General features: G+C 50.8%; 1 long non-coding RNA gene across 1 annotated transcript; it reads left to right on the top strand.

Annotated features, from left to right (window-relative positions):
- The first annotated feature begins 1,082 nt into the window (after positions 1 to 1,082).
- LOC125753659 (uncharacterized) lies at positions 1,083 to 13,979 on the top strand. Its single transcript, XR_007405970.1, has 2 exons — positions 1,083 to 1,234; positions 12,190 to 13,979. It is a non-coding gene; the product is annotated as an uncharacterized LOC125753659 (long non-coding RNA).
- Positions 13,980 to 15,763: the final 1,784 nt, after the last annotated feature.

Below are 15,763 nucleotides of genomic sequence, written 5' to 3'. Positions count from 1 at the left end.
TCCTTGTTGGCCATGGGCTCCGAACCCCTTCCCTACATCAGGGCACTGGAGGCCTCGCTAGGAGGGAGTCCTTGGGGTACCGGATCTGAGTTCTGCAGGTACCTGGAGGAAGAAGCTGCAGCTCTTGCTCAGGCCCGAGGGCACAGCGAGCTGCTGAAGGAGCGCCCGGTTGCACAGGACTCACGCTCCAGATTATTCCAGGCCTCCCGCTGGGGGTGTGCCCGGGCTGCCAACCGGCCAGGCCCGGGATGCAGGAGGCACCCTGCCCTGTGCTTACCTGGGGGCTCTCGCAAGTAAAGCATTTGATTTGCCTAGGGTCCCTGCCATTTGGTCCAAAGCCCCCAAGGCTTTTCTATCTTTGGCCTTCCTTTCAAAATGCAAATTCTCTGCAAATTAGTCAGGCTTGAAGCCGAAGAAATTGCGCAAAGTAAACCCTTTGAATTTACTCCTTTCTCCGGCCTTCCGCAGCCTCAACGCCTTCCGCTAACTCCGCCTCTCCCGCCAGCCCCTTCCCCTTTTCTCCCGGCCCCAGCCCTCCGCGCTCTTCAAAGAGCAGAGCACCCCAGGGGATCTCAAACCGAGCTGGGGCCCAGGGAGCACCGCCCCCCCCCCCCCAGGGCTTCAACCCGCCTGGGTTCGGGCGGGAGGGCGGCGAGCCGGCTCGCATCTGCGTCTGCCCCGCTGCCCGGCTGGGACCTGGGGCGAATTCCTCTACCTCCTGCAGCTCTCATTTCCTCCCGAGCGAAAGGGGGTATCACCATCCTCCCGAGGGTGTGTGGAGGCCAAAGCGAGGTCATCCTAGAAAAACATTCCCCCTTTTATTTATTCATGAGAGACACAGAGCGAGGCAGAGACACAGGTGGAGGGAGAAGCAGCCCCCCCTCCGCGGGGAGCCCCACCCAGGACTCGATCCCACGTCCGGGGGTCACGCCTCGAGCCAAAGGCAGACGCTCAACCACTGAGCCACCCAGGTGTCCCCAGAAAAGCGTCTGGGAGGTCATAAAGTGCTAAGTAAAACACACGTGACAGTGGCAGCGCCACGGTGACAGCCCAAGGGCTGGTGTCGCTCCCCCAAGCCCCCACCCCCCAGTCTTCTGGCGTCCTCCGCACCGGAGCCGCACCCGCGCTCGGCCACTGCACACGCGGTCCCGGATTCCGCGGATCCGGCCCCAGGTCCCCCCCCTCCCCGAGGACCGGCCGGTGCGGGGCACAGCACTGATTGGCTGCGGGGCAGGTGGGCCGAGCGGTGACGCGGGAGCCGGGAGACTGCGCGGCGGGGCGCGCGGGGGCCCGGGCGGGGCGGGCGGGGCGCCAGGGACCGAGGGGCGGGGCGGGGATGGGGGAGCGGAGGGGGCGGGGCGGGGCCCGCGGCGGGAGCGCGGACGGGGGGGGCGCGGGGGGAGAGTCGGGGCGCGGTGCGGAGGGGTCCAGGCGGGGGAGGGGCCCGCGGCGGGAGCGCGGACGGGGGGGCGCAGGGGGAGGCGGGGCGCAGCGCGGAGGGGTCCAGGCGGGGGAGGGGTCCAGGCGGGGGTGGGGTCCGCGGCAGGGGCGCGGGGGGGCGGGGGGAGCGCAGGGGGAGGGGCAGGGGCGCGGACAGGGGCGCAGGGGGAGGCGGGGCGCAGCGCGGAGGAGTCCAGGCGGGGGTGGGGCCCGCGGCAGGGGCGCGGACGGGGGGGGGCGCAGGGGGAGGCGGGGCGCAGCGCGGAGGGGTCCAGGCGGGGGAGGGGCCCGCAGCAGGGGCGCGGACGGGGGGGGGGCGCAGGGGGAGGCGGGGCGCAGCGCGGAGGGGTCCAGGCGGGGGAGGGGCCCGCAGCAGGGGCGCGGACGGGGGGGGGGGCGCAGGGGGAGGCGGGGCGCAGCGCGGAGGGGTCCAGGCGGGGGCGGGGCCGGCGGCAGGGGCGCGGACGGGCGGACGGTGGGGGGGTGCGGAGGCCTGATCTCAGCCCCGGTGGCCGCGCCTCTGTTCCCGCGGAGGACCGTGGCCCTGGGGAATCGCGACTGGCCCATCGGGCAGGGGTCGGTGCGGGCGTTCCCGCGCCCGCCCAGCCTTGGCTGCTGCACTGTCGCCGCGCCCAGGAGGTTTCCGGCCTCAGCACGTTTCTGGGCGTCTCGGGGCTTCCCAGGCCGTTCTCCAGCCGCCGCCCTTCCGTCCCCGGGCGGCTGGACCCGGCGCCCCAGGTGGGGGGGACGGCGGGGTCGCGCCCCGTAGCGCCTGCTGGCTCGCTCGGCTCGGACCTCCTGCGTGCCGGTGCGGTGCGGGTGGCCGGGGTGGGGACTGAGGTACCGGCCGCCAGGAGGACTCCCGAGAGAGGGGCAGCTCTAGGGGGTCCCATCAGGGGTGCGTGAGCTCCAGCGCCCAGGAGGCGCGGGCCTTGGGGGCGACCTGGCCGATGGAGAGGTGGATGCCCGGGGCAGAGGGAGAGAGGTGATGGAGGCGGGGACTCGGGCCTGCTGGGGTGACTGGAGGAGTGGGAGGGGAGCGGGGGCTCCAGGTCAGCCCACTGCCCTGCAGAGCCTGCCAGGTGCCAGGCGACGCCCCCACACGTGGCAGTGTGACCTGGCAAACGTAGGCGCCGAGTGCTGGCGGGTAGGTGGGACAGCAGCTCACCGCTGTAAGGGTCTGCAAGGGTCTGCAAGGCACGCGGACGGAATTGTGGCGCTTTCCCCCGCATCCTGCAGCTGAATCAACTTAGCCCGTTTCCCTTCTAGAAGGAGAAAGACGTCAACTTGCGAGGCTTCTGGGGACCCTAGGAACACAGCTAAGAGCCTAATAGACCCCAACAGAATCGCTGAGTCCTCCGGAATGGGTGCCTGGCCTAGCTGGCCATGTTTCTGGGATGCACATCCCCTACAGACTGGGTCTACATGAAGGCCGGGGTCTACATGTTTATTCTTTTTAGGGAGTCTTACACATCACAACGGGGGGGAACTTACTGAACTGACTGCGCCAGCACGGACACACACACACACACACACACACACGCACTTGATGGCATTCTCTCTCTCATAGTTACACAGAACAACCCAGGTTATCCTCCTGGATACTCTGTTCTATTTATTGAGCTTTAACGGTAGAGACCTAACCTCGGAGAGGTGGGTGCTGCTATGTCAGAGCCCTAGACAAAACTTAGGGTACCAGCTGGGCCCGCAGTCATTGATACAGCCACAGAGCAGAGATACGTGCCTGAAGTCACACAACTTGTAGGTTGGGCTTTGTGGGATTTTGACCCTTTGTGGGATGAGTCACTGGAGTGTTGAGAATGCCCTGGTAAATCATTTCCGTGACTCTGTATCTCTACCTATAAATTAGGAGCAGGGATACTGGCTGTATAGCTTCCCTTAGGGTAGGTGCAGTCTTAAATAGCTCCTCCCACCCTAAGGCAGTTGGTGGGTGGACTGTCATTTTTGTGGGATGGTGTGATGTGCAGCCTTCCAGTGAGTTCAGTGCCCTGGTATGGCTGAGGCAACACGGAGGAGCCAGGAGAAGCCTGGCAGGGAGGGTGGTACCCCTCAAAGGGAGGGGAGGAGGAAGGCTGGAGAGGTGTGGCAGAGTTGGTGGAGAGACACATCATGATACTGGGGTCCCAGTGTTCTCCTCCCAGGGGCAGAGCATGGCTGTGTGAATGCCCGGATGCTGGCCAGGACAGGCGAAGCCCCCTTTGTAACCGATGGGGACCCTGATGTAGGAAGTATTTGACGATGGCACACGCAGGGCTGAGCCACGTTAAATGCAAGCAGGTGTGCACCTTCTTCCTGCCTGGGTGCACGAGTCAGCCGAACCCTCCTGAATCTGGCCCCTGCCTCGTTTCCTCCTGCAGGTGGGCCCTGCTCTGACGAAAGGCTCATTCTCGGAGCTCTTCCACGGGGCTCTGCAGAAGGCCGCGCTGAGGGGGCTTGGCTAATGTCAGCTCTTGAATGTCATCGAAACACCTCAGGGAACTCTAGACACAGCACTGGCTGTGAGACCCTCTTCATTCTGGCCTGGCTGTGGTCTTCCCGGCCGTGGGTCCTCTCAGCACGATGCTGCCGCTCCTCCCAGCCAGCTCACTTCTACCTTTCGACCTATAGTTGGAACAGCCTCATGTGCACACCTAGAATATTCTATCCCTTCTCGGTATGTCCTGCCCATGCTCAAGGGCTAGTGCAAGCTCCGTCATCTTCAACCCTTTCCCGACACCTCCCAGCCTTGCTCTGGGAGCTGATGGAGCACTCAGAGCCCCTTCACACCTCGTCTGTGATCCTGGGGGGCCTGCCATTGTTTTATGTTTATGAATTTTAGTTTTTCATCCGAGTGTAGCTTTCCTGGTGGCAGAGATGCCTTTGTATTCCTACAGAGCCCAAGGTGATGTTGAATGTGTTTTGGGCTCTCACTAACTACTTCTAGGTTTAACTTCCTTCTCCCCTTCCCGGGGCCCTGGGCCATGCCCAGCGAGGAAGGTGAGGCAGGGGTACACTAGCTCCTGGGGCCCTGGGCCACCCCAGAGGTAAGATGGAGGAAAGGGGGACACTAACATGCTGGGGCCATGCTAGGAAAAGCAGTTTTTGTTATCTTTCCAGTGAAATCAACGTCCTATTCTCAAAACTTAGTGACTTAAAACCGTTTGTTTGCTCATGAACCTGCCAGCTGGGCTGGGCTCAGGCGGGTGCTTTGGCTGCCCATTTTTGCCTGGGGTCGCTTGTGTAGCTGTAGTCAGAGGGGACCCCATCGGCGTGGGTTCAAGATGGTTTCAGTCATGTGGCTGCCGTTGGTGGTGGCCCTTGGCTCTCCATGGAGCCCCTCAGCCTTTCTGTGGGCCAGGCCCACTTTTACCAGCATGGCTGCTTGTTTCTGAGAGGACTTTCTAGGAATCACTCGGTGTCACTTGTGCATTCTATTGACAAAAAAAAGTCACAGGGCCAGCCAGGACTCTGGAGGAACATGGGCCCCATCTCTTGATAAGAGGAGCAGCAAAAAGTCACACTGCAAGAAAGGCATGTGGGATGGGACAGATTATTGTGGCTGTTTTTAAAACCATACTACCTCATCATGAGGGGCAGGTCTTCTTCTTCTTCTTCTTTTTTTTTTTTTTTTTTTAGATTTTATTTATTCATGAGAGATAGAGAGAGAGAGAGGCAGAGACACAGGCAGGGGGAGAAGCAGGCACCCTGCAGGGAACCCAATGTGGGACTCGATCCCAGGACCCTGGGATCACGACCTGAGCCAAAGGCAGATGCTCAACCACTGAGCCACAGAGGTGCCCCGAGAGGCAGGTCTTTTAGAAATACTGCTGTGCAATGGCCCGGCGGGTGGGGGCCCATTTCCCTACACATGACACTCCCTTGCACCCCATGCTCTTAGTTCACCAGATCCACGTCCAGTGCCACGGGCTGGAAACCAGGAGGACCTGATCCACTGCCTGAGCCAGAGGCTCATAATTCTGGCTGGATTGTGTGGGGAGGGCCCCAGGTGGAGAGAGGGAGGCTCCACAGGGGATGAGGGGGAAGAAGAGAGATGAGAAAGGGCTGATGCTGCCCACCTGGAACAGTTTGGTGCCAACCTGTGTGATCCAGAGGAAAAGTTAGCAACTGTTGGGTGCCATCCTGTGGTCTCTGCATCAGATGAGGACCACTTTCTTTCTGGCAGTCGAGTTCACTTTCCAGGTTTTCATCCACTAGGGGCACAGGTTCAACAAATATCTTCGTGGATGTTAAGAATTTCCTTCTAATAGAAAATCCAGAATTGCTGTGTGTTGAAATGGTTGCTTGAGACTTTTCAGGAAGGAGAAAACCTGTTGTCCCTCATCCTGATTCTTACTGAGAATCAGAAAGCAAGGCTGTTAGGTGTAGCTGTGTGATTCCAAGCCCCCTCTGTGGTGGGGAGGGCCCTTCGGAGCCAGCTCCCAGCACTATTATTCCCTCCCTGTGTCTGCGGCCTTCTGGGCCTTAACCTGCAGGTAGGAAGAGGCCGGATCCCTGTCAGGGCCCAAACGCAGCTCAGCTATCTCTGGGGTAAGATCTGGAGCAGCCTAGAAAGCTGTAATACTGCTAAGTGCTGGGGCACCTGGGTGGTTCAGTCGGTTAATCGTCTGCCTTTGGCTCAGGTCATGATCCCAGAGTCCTGGGATCGAGCCCCATTGGACTCCCTACTCAGCAGGGAGCCTGCTTCTCCCTCATCCTCTGCCCCCTGCCCAACTTTCTCTGTCTCCCTCATAAATAAATAAAATCTTAAAAAAAAAAATACTGCCAAGTGCCAGAAAGTGTGCTTTCCTTGGCTCAAGGAGCAAAGGAAATAATACCATCAGGCTCAGTGACTGAGTGGCATGTGAAAACTTTATTCACCAGTTGGGAACATGTGTGCAGATGTTGACCACCTGCAGCGCCTGGGGCAGGCCAACCAAGGGGAAAAGGGCCTGGCTGCGTTCTTTTTCTGTGGGGCACCGTCCTGGCCATGTGCTCTTGCTTTTGATATTTTACATGCCACACACGTGCCACCAGGTGGATATAACTATATGCTTTCACATGTAGTATCGAGGCTGGTGCTGGACATGTGGTGCTTGAAGGCGAGCGAGAAAGCCTGGCCGAAAAATGAATACAGTGTGGTCCTATTGGGTACAGGCCATCTAGGGCTCGCTCTTGTTGTTGCCCTCAACAAGCCAAGAGGAACCACTGCTCCTAGGGCAAATGGCTGGAGCAAGAAAGGACAAAAGGAGCCCACAATATTCTATTATAGGGAAGTGCTCAAAGGTCGATGGGGACATTTCAAAAGACACAGAAGCCAGCTCAACGGGGCTCCCACCCCCAGTGAATGAACAATTTAGAGATGGAGAGCTTGATTTCTTGACCTGGATTTGAATCCTGCCTCTAACTAGTTAGGTGACCTTGGATATGTTAATTCATCTTAAAAAAAAAAAAAAGTAAAAAACTCACAGAAAAGTTGCAAGTAAAACAAAAATTCCTCTTTTTCCCTGCTAAGCCTTTGAGAATAAGGTGCTCTGCTGCACCATGCCCCAGTGCTTTGGCATGTACTTGCCACAAATAAGGATCAGTCACTTGCGTAGGACACAGCCATCAAAGTCAGGAGATTAACACTACCTTACTAATATCTAATCTTTAGGCTGGAGAGTTATCTTTTGTTCTAATAACGTTCTTTATAGCAAAAGATCCAATCCAAGCTCCCATGTTGCATTTGGCTCAAAGTGGAACTGCTTTTCAGCCTTGATCTGCATAAGCTTAAAACTTCTGTAGATTACACGTCAGTTGCTTGGTGGAATGCCCTCAGTTTGGGTTTGTCTAGTGTTTCCTCTTCACTGGATTCAGGCTATGAACCTTTGGCAGGAACATCACACAAGTGACTGTGTTGCTTTCACATTGTTTCACCTATCAGGCTGCTCCTGATTTCAGTTCGCACCATTACTGGGATGATTGCTTTTGCCATTTGATTAAGGTGGTGCCTGCCAAGCTTGCTCCACAGTAAAGTTACTTTTTCTTTTTTTAAAGATTTTATTTATTTATTCATGAGAAACCCACAGGAGCCTGATGTGGAACCGCTGAAGGCAGACACTCAACTACTGAGCCACCCAGGTGCCCCTAGAGTTCTTTTTTCCATTGTAATTATTACATATTTTGTGGGGAGTTCCTTTGAAATCTGTTCTACATGAAACTTTAGTTCATTTATCTATTTACATGAGTGAGGGATCATGGATTCCTATGTTGTTCAATAGGTTGTATGTAATCCATCACTACAGATTTTTTTTAAGACTTTATTTATTTATTCATAAAAGACACACACAGAGAGAGAGGCAGAGACACAGGGAAAGGGAGAAGCAGGCCCCATACAAGGAGCCCGACATGGGACTCAATCCCAGGACTCCAGGATCACGCCCTGGGCTGAAGGCAGGTGCTAAACGGCTGAGCCACCCGGGCTGCCCTGTTTTTTAGTTTTGATACTCACTCATATTGTCCTCTGTTGGGCCAGCAGGAGCCTCTCTGAGCTGACTCCTATGACTGTTGAAATATCTCACTTCCTTATATGAATGGCATACGAATATTCTAGGCACATCTTATCGTCTCTTGGTCATTTGTCCCGGTAGCACTGATTCTTTTTAGCAGAGAATGAATTCAGAAACCAAGATTCGGGTGGTAAATGTGCTTGTCACTGTTAGGGTGTTGTGGCTCCCAGGCCCTCTCAGTGAACAAAGCTAGGGATACACATGAAGATACATTCATATGTTTACACCTATACACATATATTTCTGTGTCTACTGTTGAAAACAGCGACCTCACACCAATACCTCAATGCCAGTCTATCTAGCACTGTGGGATTCACTCTCTAGTTGCCTCCCCTTACTTATTTGTGGCTCTTTAACAGACACATCTGGCTTGTGTTGTGTGTCATAGGACTATTTATTGATTGCCTCCCCTTCCTGTCACTGATACCCCCTTGCCACTGTATCCCTCCTCCATGTGGATGCCATTTTCACCTGGCTTGGGTTCCAGCACCTTACTCCCACCTGCAGTCCCCTTCTTCACCCTGCTCGGGATCTCCTACCTCATGCTGCCCACCCCCTACTTCCTGCAAGGTCTCCCTCCTCAATCCACTCAGGTTCTGACAACCCCCACCCCCAAGCTGGGGCACCCTCCCATACCACCGTTGACTCTTTTCACCCTGTTCTGGGTCAAATACGCCACACTGAGTCATCCCCTGAGCCAAGAAGCTCTTCTACCCTCCTGCAGACATGCTGTACATCTGCTTGGGGTGGAAGTGAAGGCTCTGACAGCCCAGTCTTGACCCTTTGCTACCCACCCCACCCCGAGTGGACACATACCTTTCTAGGTCTCAGCTAGGGGTGTTAGGAATGAGCTCTTCAGGAAAGAAAGGGGAGGAGGAAGAGCCACATGTGTTAAATGTTAAAAGTCTGATTCCTCATCCAGTAAAATGAGTGTAACAATGGCTCCCACCTAATACGGCTGCTAGGAACCACATGAGCTCAGGGTGCTTCTTCAGCACAGGGCCTGGCTCATGGTGGGCACTCACTGTCAACTGCCATCATCGTTACTATACATTAACGTTCCCATCTTTACTGCATCATTTGTCAGGAATGCATTAGAGACGCTCAAGAAAGAAGGCAGAGGTGCAAATGGCAGATGTGTCAAGAGGACTGATGCCTCTTAAGAGAGTGAAGACGCTCATATCAACTGAATTAAAATATATAAGTAAGATTAAAAAAAACTGGGAGGAAACATTTTAATGTGTTAAGAATGATTATCTTTTTTTCGGTAGGCTTATGTGACTCAAAGGTTTTTAATGTGTTTTCCAAAACATATTCAGTAAATATTAATCAAACTTAGAAAAAAGTGTTTTTAGAAAGACCCTGGTTAACTTCAACATAATTCATTGCGAACTGCTTTCAGCCTGAGTGGTTGGTTGTGGGTTGTTTTTTGTTTTGTTTTGGTTTTTTGTTTTTTCCCCTTCTGCCTGGTAGGTTCTGGAGAAAAGAGCCTGGATTCAGATCCTGGCTCTTCCATTTCTTAGCTTACCATGGGTAAGTTGATTAACTTCTCTGTGCCTTTGTTTGTTTCTTTTATAAAGTGAGGAATCTTACAGTGCCTAACTCGGGGCTGTTTATAAGTTAAATGAGATACTGCTTCTAGAGCACCTGACACAGAGCAAGCACACAAATATGTTAGCTGTTGATATTGTTATGATCTCATGGGAAGAAATGCAGTGAGTGGTTCCCCAGATGTCTCAGAGGAAATAATTCCTTCTCGGGAGTAGCCTCAGCTATGCCTCCTCCTGAGTTAGTAGCTCATGACTAACCCAGAGACTTCAGGCAGCTGGGCCTCCCATGGGGCAACAAGTGGTGGCAAGGGTGACAAACCAAGTCAGAGGAAGTGTTTTCTTCACTTCTTGGAAGGGATTCAAAGAGATTGGCTTCTCCACAGACTCAGCAGCCTGGTGTTAGGACTCCGTGACTGACACCTACAGGACGAACGATGCAGCTGTGTGTGATCTGGCACCCAGGGTGGGAATCACCCATATATGCACTCAGTCAGTCATTCATTCGGCTAGTAATTTCACAAACATTTATTAAATGCTACATGTCAGGCTCTGTGGTAAGCAATGGGATGCAAACATTAACATGCAAGTGAGAGGGGTGCCTGGGTGGCCCAGTCAGGTAAGCATCTGACTCTTAATTTTGGCTCAGGTCATGATCTCATGGGTCATGAGATGGAGCCCCGCACGCAGCTCCCCACGCAGCGGGGAGTGTGCCTGAAGATTCTCTCCCTCTCCTTCGGTGCCTCCTCCCATTCACGATCTCCCTCCTTCTCTCTCTCTCTCTCTCTCTCTCAAATAAATAACAAATCTTTTAAAAAATGCAGCTGAGGGAAGCTTGGGTAGCTCAGTCGGTTAAGCATCTGCCTTTGGCTCAGGTCATGATCCCGGGGTCCTGGAATCCAGCTCCATGTTGGGCTCCCTGCTCAGCATGGAGTCTGCTTCTCCCTGTGCCCCACACCCTGCATGTACTCTCTCTTGCTCTTTCTCTCAAGTAAATAAATAAAATCTCAAAAAAATTTAAAAATTGCAATTAGATAAAAAAAATACTGCAAAATTTAAAATGCAGTTAATAAGGAACTCAGATATCTGTACACCCGTGTTTGTCACAGCATTATTTCCAATAGCCCAAAAGGTGGAAGCAACCCAAGTGTCTGTTGATGGATAAATGGATAAACAAAATGTATATACCACAAAAGATTATTATTCACCCTTAAAAATATCAACTGGGTTGGCATACAATAGAATACTACTTAACAATAAAAGAAAAAGCGTAAACATTGCTATCACATGGATGAATCTCAAAATAATTATGCTGGGAAAGAAAAGCCAGGCAAAAAAGAGTATATACTGTATTATTACATGTATACAAAATTCTAGAAAATGCTAGCTAATATACGGTGATAGTCAATCAGTGGTTGCCTGCAAATGAGAGAAAGGTCAGGGAAGGCTGGAAGAAAAGATTACCAGGTGGTGCAGGGAGATTTGGAGGGTGATAAATAAATCCTTTCTCTTGACTGTGGTCATTCTTGCATGGGTGTTTATGTATGTCAAAAATTCGATTATATACTTACGTATGTACAGCTTATTACATGTCAATTGCACATTAGTAAAGTTGTTAAAGCCAAAGTTAAAACAAAATTAATGTGTAGAAAAAATCCAGGAAATAAGAGGCAGGAAAATCATAGGGTTCCCCAGGGGCACGAAATGGGGCTGTGCACACAAGTGTTGGTGGTCAGATGAGGCTTCACAGAAGAAGCTACCTGAGGAAGAATAAGAGTTGTCAGGCAGAAGGCGGACTAGGACAGGGTCTTTGCTAAGGAGGAGGAAATGTTTGTGGGGAGACTCACAGGCCCAAAAGAGCCTGAGGCTGGAACTCTACATGGCTGGAACTCAGGCCATCAGGGCAGTAGTGACACAGGAGAACCAGAGAGAGAAGCCGGAGTCCAACTAGGAATGTGCATTTTCTCCTGAAGTCAATGGAGAAAGACTACAGGCAAGCAGGAGGTTGTCACATGTGCAGTTTATTATTTTTTTTGAAAGATTTTATTTATTTAGAGTGAGCCAGCTAGCAGGGAGAGGGACAGAGGGAGAGAGAGAGAAAAATCTCGAACACTACCTGGCACTCGAAATCTGTGCTGAGCGTGCAGCCTGATGCAGAGCTCAATCTCATGACCCTGAGATCGTGACTTGAGCCCAAATCAAGAGTTGGAAGCTTAATTGACTGTACCACGCAGGTGCCAGGCATATGCAGTTTAGAGATGCTCCAACTACAACCTGAGAAGTGGGCTGGAGGGAGAGTAGAGGGCAGGTAGGAATCTGGGAGTTAGGTGAGGACATTTAACCAGTGAGGAGTGACCCAAGACAAGAACAGTTGGGATATGCCACCCCTCCAACCCCCAAGTCTCCTTTCAGCACCCTGGGGAGTTAAGACATTTGATCCTGGCTTTATAGAAGAGGAAACAGACTTGGAGCAATTAAGTAGCTTGCTTATGGTTACACAGCTGGTGAACAGGACATCTGGGGTTTCCAGTCGATGGGTTCTGAATCTGAAGTCCATTATGTTCACAGACTCTGTCTAATTTAAATGAAAACATCTGAATGACTCCCCCTCTCCTGCTGCCTGATTTTCTCTTTCAATGTGGTTTGTTCTACAGGAGCATGGAACATAGGATATAACATCACCTGGGCATTCAGGAGAGGATGTCTTCCTGGAGGAAAAGACATCTCACCTGAGCCCTGAAGAATTCTGAGGAGGAGGAAGAGCTAGTAAAGGAACATGGTAGGGGAGTGGGGCAGGAGAAGAAGGAGAAGATATCCTGGAGCGGAAAGAAGAGTGTGTGTGACTGGCTAGGAGCAAACTATCATGTCGAATGCTCAAAGAACCGAGCCTCAGAGTGGCTGAGGATGGGATGCAGAGAGACACACAATTTGACACTGATTTTTAGCTCTCTGTGGAGCAGCTTAGAGAGTGGAGCACGTAGGAGAGAGGCCAGTACGGTGAACCCTGCTGATCTGATGGTGAGATCCTGCCCACCAGGTGTCTATCTGCCTTACAGTGGTTACCATGGGAACATTAGATCGTAGACCAAGAAACAGCTAGTCAGCCCCTCTTGTTAGAGATGATGACAAGGACATGATGCGGAAGTGATTTGCTGACTTTCCTACTGGCAGCAGGGTAAAATGCGTAACATCAAATTTACCCCTCTAGCCATCTTAAGTGTATGGTTCTGGGGCAGTATATACATTCATAATATTGTGCAGCCATCACCACCATCCATCTCCAGAAATTTCTCATCATTCTCATAAACCAGAACTCTGTCCCCATTACAATAACTCCCATTTTCCCTTCCCTCCCCAGACCCTGGTAACTACTATTCCTACTTTCTGTTCCTATGAATTTGACTACTCTAGGTGCCTAGAATCCTATATTCATATGTAATGGAATCATATGACATTTGTCTTTTTGTGACTGGCTTATATCACCTAGCACAATGTCTTCAAGGTTTGTCCATGGTGTGGCCTGTGACAGCATTTCCTTCCATGGTAAAGCTGAATGAGATTCCATTGTATGTAAATACCATAATTTGTTTATCCATTCATCTGTTGATGGACATTTAGGTCCTTTCTACCTTTGGACTATTGTAAATAATGCTGCTATAAATGTGAATATACTGGAAACCTCCTTTATAGAAGTAGATTATTGGTATTTAGTGAAGAAAACAGATTTGGCTGATGAGTTTCAAGTAAAAGGGAAGGAAAATAGGGAGAAAGAAATGCTTTCCTGAAAAATCAACTTTCAGTATGCTTTGTACCTAAATACTTTATGGACTTATTCTGGGCAGTGCTCTCCTTTGCTGTTGTCCTGAATATGGTCTGTCAAGACTGCAAGTGTGTCCAACTTGAGTTAACGTGACAAAAGGAGCAGAGCACCTTTCTCTTCAAGACACAGATTTGCCTTGGGACACTTCTCCTGGGAATACTTTGGGCAACAGCCAAAGACCCTTCTCCTGGGAATTCTTGGAAAACTGCGAAAAGGCTAGTTGGTTTGTTCCACCATCTACAAGAATATAGGCTCCATGATGGCAGGATCATGTCTATTCTGTCTGTTTTATTAACTAGTGAATCTCCAGCACCTTGAACACTACCTGGCACTCAAAATTTGTCCAATGAGTGAATGTGCCTTCCACTGATCGGACCTCTGTGTGCTCCTAGGCAAGTCTTATCTCAGGAAAAGAAAAGGCCAATTAATTAGAAGCAGACTCAGGAGCTTACCCAGGCTCTGATGCGGTCTGATGTATGATGTGGCCTTGGCTTGTCCCTTGTACTACCTGATTTCTCACTGGTCAGCTGATGGAAATGACATCTGCTTGGACTGACCTTACCAGATGTCATGAGCATCGAGGGGCTCATGTAAATAAAAGTGCTGTACAAATGGATGCCATGATTGGGTCTAGCCCTGGCCTCTCTTTGGGACACCAGTCCTGCATCAACAACTAACCTGTCACCTGCAGGCACCTTTCACATCTCAACATTTCCCTACAAGCAGCACCCTCTCCCAACTTCCTATTTTTCTCACTGTATTGATATTTTCTCAGTCTTTTTTTTTTAAGATTTTATTTATTTATTCATGAAAGACACAGAGAGAGGCAGAGACATAGGTAGAGGGAGAAGCAGGCTCCCTGTGGGGAGCCTGATGCAGGACTCAGTACCAGGATTTCAGGATCAAGACCTGAGCCAAGGGAGACCCTTAGCCATTGAGCCATCCAGGTGCCCAGGTGCCCCTCAGTCTTTTCTTTCTTTTTTTTGTTTTTAAAATTTTATTTATGGGATCCCTGGGTGGCGCAGCGGTTTGGCGCCTGCCTTTGGCCCAGGGCGCGATCCTGGAGACCCGGGATCGAATCCCACGTCGGGCTCCCGGTGCATGGAGCCTGCTTCTCCCTCTGCCTGTGTCTCTGCCTCTCTCTCTCTCTCTGTGACTATCATAAATAAAAAAAAAAATAAAAAAATAAAAAAAAAAAAAAAAAAAAAAAAAAAAAAATTTTATTTATTTATTTATTTATTTATTTATTTATTTATTTATTTATTTTTTGACAGAGAGACAGATTGAGTATAAGCAGGAGGAGCAGCAGAGGGAGAGGGAGATGCAGACTCCCTGCTGAGCAGGGAGCCCTATATGGAGCTTGATCCCAGGATCCTGGGATTCTGACCTGAGCCAAAGGCAGACTCCTAATTGACTGGGCCACCCAGGCACCCCTATTTTCTCAGTCTTTTTGTTTGCAACTAGAGTCTCATTTAGCTCCTCCATCTCTCTAGCATCCCATCTCCTGCTCTGAGTCTGGCTACTTCTTTTCTTCGGTGGCTCTGATTTTCTCTGTTGCCAGGCCTCGTCAAGAGTCCCTCCCTCCAGTTCCACCACTGTCAAAACCTTGACCATCTTCTGTCTGTCATTTTTTCTGCTGCCAGAGAGAACCTCTGACATGCAGCTCTGGTTCATCATGCCTCTACTCAGAAATGACTAATGATGCTCAGACACAGGAGGATGCCTACTATCAAAAACAGAAAGTAACAAATGCTGGTGAGGATGTGGAGAAATCCGAAGCCTTCTGCAGTGTGGGTGGGATCATACAATGGCACAGCCACTATGGAAAACAGTGCAGTGGTTCCTCAAAAAATTAAAAATAGAATTACAGTATGATGCAGCCATCTGAGTCTATATGCCTAAATAGTTAAAAGCAGGGACTCAAAAGAGATTTTGCACACCCATCTTCATGGCAGCATTATTCATAATAGCCAAGAGGTGGAAGCAACACAAGTGTTTATCAACAGACGAATAGATAAACAAAATATGGTCTAGAGCTAAAATGGAATATTATTCAGCCTTAAAAAGGAAGGAGAATCACATGTTACAACATGGATGAATCTTAAAGATATGTTAAGTGAAGAAAGCCAGTCACACCAAAAAGCAAACTCTATGTGATTCTCCTTAAATGAGGTACCTAGACCAGTCGAATTCATAGAGGCAGAAGGTAGAATGGGAGTAGCCTGGTGTTAGGGTGTAGGGAGGGAAGAGGATTTGTTGTTGACTACGTACAGTTTCAGATTTGAAAGATGAAAAAATTCTGGAGATCTGTTTCACAATAATGTGAATATACTTAACACTACTGAACTGTACTTAAAAATGGTTAAGATGGTAAATTCTAGGTCATGTGCTTTTCACCACAATGTTAA

Source organism: Canis lupus, chromosome 25 (assembly GCF_003254725.2).
Source record: "Canis lupus dingo isolate Sandy chromosome 25, ASM325472v2, whole genome shotgun sequence".
Taxonomy (NCBI): domain Eukaryota; kingdom Metazoa; phylum Chordata; class Mammalia; order Carnivora; family Canidae; genus Canis; species Canis lupus.
The sequence above is the reverse complement of the archived record's forward strand: the minus strand, read 5'-3'. Positions and strand labels throughout refer to the sequence as shown.